The 7,282-nt window shown below is 43.7% G+C and overlaps 1 protein-coding gene across 8 annotated transcripts in view; it reads right to left on the bottom strand.

Moving 5' to 3' along the window:
* Positions 1-322: 322 nt before the first annotated feature.
* The window catches only part of LOC140399296 (protein-tyrosine sulfotransferase 2-like), a 158,351-nt gene continuing 151,391 nt past the window's right edge, over positions 323-7,282 (bottom strand). For 6 of the 8 annotated variants that reach the window (XM_072488832.1, XM_072488987.1, XM_072489082.1 and 3 more), the window contains one exon: positions 323-2,216. The gene's annotated coding sequence lies outside the window, so the exon portion shown is untranslated. Of the gene's footprint in view, positions 2,217-3,565; positions 3,905-7,282 lie in introns of all 8 variants that reach the window. The other 2 variants (XR_011937765.1, XR_011937740.1) reach the window with 1 other exon arrangement.

Raw genomic sequence — 7,282 nt, 5'->3', positions numbered from 1 at the left:
AAACAGCAACTGAAATACTAACGGTTATTTCTATTGGGATAGAATTAAAACGTGGCAAAGCTTTGTTAAACTTGCAGAGGACCCTGATAATATCACCACAGAGAACTGCAAAGGTTTGGTCTCTACACTATAACAATAATAAAAACATTGGGGAAAGTGCTAAAAAGTTGTTTCCACTAATTTAGATATTACAACTAAGGAAAGATTGAATGGCTGGGTCTTTGAAAAAGGCGTGGAGGTGGCCCGACAGACGTCTTTAAATGTTTCAACTTTTGAGAATACAAAATGAGGGGCCATAAATTCAAGATAGGTTACTAATAAGTCAAATAAGGAAATATTTCTTTATTCAAAATGGAGGAAATGGAACTTTCTATCACAAAGTGTTCGAGGCACTTAGCTGCTTTCAAAAGGAAACTTGATGAATACATGACTGGAGAGAGATACTGAAAGGATGAAAGACAGCTAGAATGGAAAGACACTCCTGTAGAGTATAAACGCCGCACAGACTATTTGATTGAAATGGCATATTTCTGTGTTGTATATTCTATGTAAATTAGAATTCAGTTGCTACTACCAAAAATTTAATTTCTCCAAATAAAAACAAATACTCTGAGCCCGAGCTGAACTTTCTTGGATATTCTGGAAATATCCTCCCCAAGTATGGTCAGAACAGAAAGATAAATTCATATAACACTTTTATCATATCTCAGACACATGCAAAAGTGGTAGTCAGTTTATGCACAGCTAGATCTCAGAGGTGACAAGCTAATCTCTTTGATAGCGAAGGCTTAATAAGGAACATTAAGAAAACAGAACCACTGGACATTAAACAATTTCCCAATGAAGATATTTAGCTTCAACAACTTTGTTACAACAAGTAGATGACTGAAGATCCAAGCAATTTACAACTGAAGATAATGAATCAGGATCTCGTGTGTTATACAGAATAAATTACAATACTGTTAAGTATCCTACTAGATTGATGGCATTTATAACATTAAAAATATATATAGTTTTTTATTTTTTATTTTTAAAAAGAGTACCCAATTCTTTTTTTCCCCAATTGAGGGGCAATTCGCGTGGCCAATCCACCTAGCTGGCACATCTTTGGGTTGTGGGAATAAGACCCACACAAACCAGGGACTCCACGTGGACAGTGACCCAGGGCTGGGATCGAACCCCAGGTCCTCAGCGCTGTGACGCAACAGTGCTAACCACTGCACCACCCAGAGGCATTTATAACATTAAAGGGAAACAGCCTCCTTCAATCTATTTACTAAAACTTCAAAGTTGAATGCACAAATGTGCTACAAATACCAGAGTTTGGATGGATGCAGATTTCGGTCCCATTCAGCTCAGATTGCCCTCTGAGGTTTATCAAGTTGGGTATCCTAAGCAAAGTGCCCTGGACAGCCAGCCACAAGAGCCAAAAATCATAAAAAGGAAAACTTACCTTGGAGCCTCTCAAAACAAAAGTCAGTATTTTCAACATGTAATAAAATTAAACTGGTGGAAATTTAAGATTTATGCCAAACTCATTCCACAGGTGCTGCCTGATCTGCTGAGTATTTTGAAAATTGTATTTTTCTATTTATTATGCTCCCCACTAACATGTTTGACTGTTAGATATAAACTGCTCTGAGTTCCTTGCTCGAATATTTCACAGACTGTGGAAATCCTCTGAGAAGCTGGCAGCTTTAAATTTTATGTGTGTGTATGTATGAGTAGTATCAATTCATTAACACTCCTCTGTATCAATTAGAAATACTATGTAGAAAAAGAACCTTAAGGATTAGACATTTTTGATCGTCATAGTGGTGATCGGAAATAATACAGCAGCTTAAGCACTGCTCAAGTCATAATATTCAATAAATGCATGATGGAGAGAACATGGTCAAATAAAAAGCAACCATCACAGGAGCCTTGCGATGCAACATCACTTACTATGTGAACACACTGATAATTGTTGCACACATCTTTGAAACATTTAACGATGTTCAGTTTGGAGAAGAAAGCATCATTAAGTTCTTTCTTCATAAATAGTCAAGATTCAGTAAGGATTGTTTTTTTCACAGTCAAGATTGAGTAAAGATTGTCACAGTACACTGCCGAAAAACACCATAGTTCGGATGGATGAGGTTCTTTCAGCATGGTTCCAGTTTTAAATGCTTTCAGTCATTTCTTAATTTTCTATTTTGTCGGCCAATCTGGCGCTCCTGAAACAGAAAGTTTTACATTAGCTAAAATGTGCCAAAGTATTGCAATCCTTTCTTTCCTCATGTTATCCATGCATCTATAGAAGCTGTTTCAGATCATTCCTACTTCAATCATGTTTCCATACTCATAGGTTCAGAAATTAAAGGAGGGTGGGTATGGTGTACAACTAAGCCCCAAAATAGGCAGCAGATCTGGGGCATGGATACTTATAATAACTTTAATTGCAATCTGTCCAAATCCAGTTAGGTGTGCTAATTGGCCAATGGGTGGATGCAGAATATCTGTTGTTAAGAAGCTGTCACCAGGGAAAAGTAAGTGTGAGTGTGCATGTATGTGTGAGTGGGCAGGGGTTCGTTTGCCAACGAGTCATTGCTTCCTTGCTTAAGCCTCCAACAGGCATCTAATCTATATATTTGAAACTGACTCTACCTTCCTACAGATCTTCTGCTTAAAGCCCAAGCCAATATTGAGACACAGTGGGAAGGCTGTGGGTCAGAAAGGTTAAGGCGTTTCCTTCATTTTAATTGCCCCCTGCCTGGTTTCCACCAGGCGAAGCCATAGTGTTGTGTGCATGCTCAATTGCACACACAACTTGCATTTATGCAGCGTAGTAGAATATCTCAAGAGGCCTTACAAGACTGTTACCAAGCAAAATTTGACAACAAACCACATATTAAAAAGTTTGGTCACAGAAGTGGATTTTAAGTACAGTCTTTAAAAGAAGGAAAGACAAAAGACATAGATTTTAAGGACTTAAAAAGAGGTGAGGCAGGGAAGAGAGGTTTAAGCAGAGAATTTCAGAGACACATGCGAATTACAGAAAGATGAAAATAAAGGATGTACAAGAAGCAGGAATTGGAGAAGTATAGAGCAGTGGAGGGTTGAGAGGCTGGAAGGAGTCACAGAGAAGGAAGGGCGAAGTCAAGGCCATGTAAGCGTTCCTCGTGCTCACCATAGCACTGTGTAGTTGAACTATACAAAAATCCAAAATCTGATCCCAGACATGTGCAGTATTAGCCAGGGCAGTGGTTGGGAGATTAAGATTTTACTTCAGTGCTGTTGGTTGGAGGCAATATTTTCCAGGGTTCCCGTTTCTGATCACTATCCAACAACCTCTTTTGAAGTGCAATTGAAATCAGATGAAAATGCCACATGATTGAATAGTTGGCTCACATTCAAAAAAATAACAGACAGGCATCCATGAAACTGTATCGAAAAGGTGCAGATCAGAGAGGAATTAATTAAAAATAAAATTGTCATGGGGTAGAATACGTACACAAGTAAACACATATCTGAACTTCAGACAAAACAGTGCAAGGTTGCTGCATTTTAGAGACAAGGCATTTACCTATGCCACCTGTGGTTCTAGACATTTTATGCTCTGGCTCCTTCCAAGTTGCTTCTGGTGACAGTTAGGTTGTATTAACATGGTGATCCATCAGATCACTGATTATGAAGTAATTACAGTTTATTAGCATTAGTGCTGAAGAAACAGCATTGAGGTAGGGTGAATTGCTGAATTCCTACAGATGCAGGACATCATAGGCTGCATGCATGTGGTTCTCTGCACACTCCCCATCAGGAACCAACAGTGTTTTTCAACAGAGTTTCCAGTTGCTCAAATATTCAACTTGCAAGTGGTCTCAGGCAGTAGGTAGGTAAAAGCAAATATTGTGGATGCTGGAATCTGAAACAAAAACAGAAAATACTGCACAATCTCAGCAGGTCTCACATCTGTGGCGAGAGAAGGGAGCTAACGTTGAGTCTGAATGACTTATGTGTGTGTGTGTGTGTGGGGGGGGGGGGGGGGTTGACATGGAGCTAGATAGAGGGCCAGCGATAGGTGAAGATTTCTGCTTGCCACTTCACCTCACTGCTGCGAGGATCTGTTTATCCCTCACCATTGTCCCCCCTCCCGCCATCTGTTCCTGTTCGTAGTTGTCCTTTGACACGAGTCATAGAATTTACAGTGTAGAAGGGGGCCATTTAGCCCATCAAGTCTGCACCGGCCCTTGGAAAGAGCACCTTATTTAAGCCCCATAACCCACCTAACCTTTGGACAATCCACCTAACCCACACATCTTTGGACTGTGGGAGGAAACTAGAGCACCCGGAGGAAACCCACACAGACACAGGGAGAAAGTGCAAACTCCAGTTACCGGAGGCCGGAGTTGAACCCGGGCCCCAGAGCTGAGAGGCAGCAGTGCTAACCACGGTGCATCTGATCTCTTCATGTGCCACTATCAGCACCCTTCTTAGCCGTAATTACCTCCATTTACATTAACTTTGTCTTTCTATCCACAAGGTCTTTGTCAATTTCATTTATTGCTGGCCCTCTATCCAGCCACATTGCTCACTTCTCCCCACACACCCTGCCCAACAAACCCCCCCCCCAACACAATACCTCAAAATTGTTATGTCCCGGACCGGGGGGGGGGGACGACACACAGAGAGAAAACGAGATGAACTGGTTGCCTTCTTTTATTCAACACCCTTTGCTGGTCTCAACAAGACTAACCTAAACTGGTTTCATCCCTTTTCCCAGTCTCAATATTTATGTTTTTGAAGGAGCAATTTAACCAGGTTTTCTTGAGCTAAATATAGTGAGTTTATTAATACTGAATGCAAGGAAATGGTAGAACACATGCATATGCATACATACAGATTAGAAGTGAGAATAGACTCCAAAGTTAAATAAATGTACAAGACATTCCTTAACATGAGGAGTTGGCCATTGCGATGAGATATCAGTCACACTGACTTCAGCAGGTGAATAGTCGGTTTTGAGATTCCAGCATTCTGTAGTTTGGCAGAGAAGCTTCCATTATTTGTTTTCAGCTGCTATCTTTGAGGGAGTGAGAGAGAGAGAGAGAGAGAGAGAGAGAGAGAGAGACTAGAGAGAGACTAGAGAGAGACTAGAGAGAGAGAGAAGAGAGAGAGGAGAGAGAGAGGAGAGAGAAGAGAGAGAGGAGAGAGAAGAGAGAGAGGAGAGAGAGGAGAGAGAAGAGAGAGAGAAGAGAGAAGAGAGAGAAGAGAAGAGAGAGAGAAGAGAGAAGAGAGAGACTAGAGAGAAGAGAGAGACTAGAGAGAAGAGAGAGACTAGAGAGAAGAGAGAGACTAGAGAGAAGAGAGAGACTAGAGAGAGAGAGACTAGAGAGAGAGACTAGAGAGAGAGAGACTAGAGAGAGAGAGAGAGAGAGAGAGACTACAGAGAGAGAGAGGGAGACTAGAGAGAGAGAGAGAGAGGGAGACTGGAGAGAGAGAGGGAGACTAGAGAGAGAGACTAGAGAGAGAGAGGGAGAGAGACTAGAGAGAGAGAGAGGGAGAGAGACTAGAGAGAGAGAGGGAGAGAGACTAGAGAGAGAGGGAGAGAGACTAGAGAGAGAGAGGGAGAGAGACTAGAGAGAGAGAGGGAGAGAGACTAGAGAGAGAGGGAGAGAGACGAGAGAGAGAGGGAGAGAGACGAGAGAGAGAGGGAGAGAGACTAAGAGAGAGAGGGAGAGAGACTAGAGAGAGAGGGAGAGAGACTAGAGAGAGAGGGAGAGAGACTAGAGAGAGAGGGAGAGAGACTAGAGAGAGAGAGGGAGACTAGAGAGAGAGAGGGAGACTAGAGAGAGGGAGAATAGAGAGAGAGAAGAGAGAGAGACTAGAGAGAGAGAAGAGAGAGAGACTAGAGAGAGAGAGAAGAGAGAGAGCAGAGAGAAGAGAGAGAAGCGAGAGACTAGAGAGAGAGAGACTAGAGAGAGAGAGACTAGAGAGAGAGAGACTAGAGAGAGAGACTAGAGAGAGAGAGAGAGAGAGACTAGAGAGAGAGAGGGAGACTAGAGAGAGAGAGAGGGAGACTGGAGAGAGAGAGGGAGAGAGACTAGAGAGAGAGAGGGAGAGGGAGAGAGACTAGAGAGAGAGAGGGAGAGAGACGAGAGAGGGAGAGAGACTAGAGAGAGAGGGAGAGAGACTAGAGAGAGAGAGAGGGAGACTAGAGAGAGAGACTAGAGAGAGAGGGAGAGAGACTAGAGAGAGAGAGGAAGAGAGACTAGAGAGAGAGAGAGAGGGAGAGAGAGGGAGAGAGACTAGAGAGAGAGAGAGAGAGAGATGGAGAGAGACGAGAGAGAGAGGGAGAGAGACTAGAGAGAGAGAGGGAGAGAGACTAGAGAGAGAGAGAGGGAGAGAGACTAGAGAGAGCGAGGGAGAGAGACTAGAGAGAGAGGGAGAGAGACTAGAGAGAGAGGGAAAGAGACTAGAGAGAGAGGGAGAGAGACTAGAGAGACTAGAAAGAGAGAGGGAGAGAGACTAGAGAGAGGGAGAGAGACTAGAGAGAGAGAGGGAGAGAGACGAGAGAGAGAGGGAGACTAGAGAGAGAGACTAGAGAGAGAGGGAGTGAGACTAGAGAGAGAGAGGGAGAGAGACTAGAGGGAGAGAGACTAGAGAGAGAGAGACTAGAGAGAGAGAGACTAGAGAGAGAGAGACTAGAGAGAGAGAGACTAGAGAGAGAGAGACTAGAGAGAGAGAGACTAGAGAGAGAGAGACTGGCGAGAGAGAGAGGGAGACTGGCGAGAGAGAGAGGGAGACTGGAGAGAGAGAGGGAGACTAGAGAGAGAGACTAGAGAGAGAGAGGGAGAGAGACTAGAGAGAGAGAGAGGGAGAGAGACTAGAGAGAGAGAGGGAGAGAGAGAGGGAGAGAGACTAGAGAGAGAGAGAGGGAGAGAGACTAGAGAGAGAGAGAGGGAGAGAGACTAGAGAGAGAGAGGGAGAGAGAGAGGGAGAGAGACTAGAGAGAGAGAGAGAGAGAGAGGGAGAGAGACGAGAGAGAGAGAGGGAGAGAGAGACTAGAGAGAGAGGGAGAGAGACTAGAGAGAGAGGGAGAGAGACTAGAGAGAGAGAGAGGGAGACTAGAGAGAGAGACTAGAGAGAGAGAGGGAGAGAGACTAGAGAGAGAGAGGAAGAGAGACTAGAGAGAGAGAGAGAGGGAGAGAGAGAGGGAGAGAGACTAGAGAGAGAGGAGAGAGAGATGGAGAGAGATGAGAGGGAGAGAGACTAGAGAGAGAGAGGGAGACTAGAGAGAGAG

Source organism: Scyliorhinus torazame, chromosome 1, assembly GCF_047496885.1.
Source record: "Scyliorhinus torazame isolate Kashiwa2021f chromosome 1, sScyTor2.1, whole genome shotgun sequence".
NCBI lineage: Eukaryota > Metazoa > Chordata > Chondrichthyes > Carcharhiniformes > Scyliorhinidae > Scyliorhinus > Scyliorhinus torazame.
The sequence above is the reverse complement of the archived record's forward strand: the minus strand, read 5'-3'. Positions and strand labels throughout refer to the sequence as shown.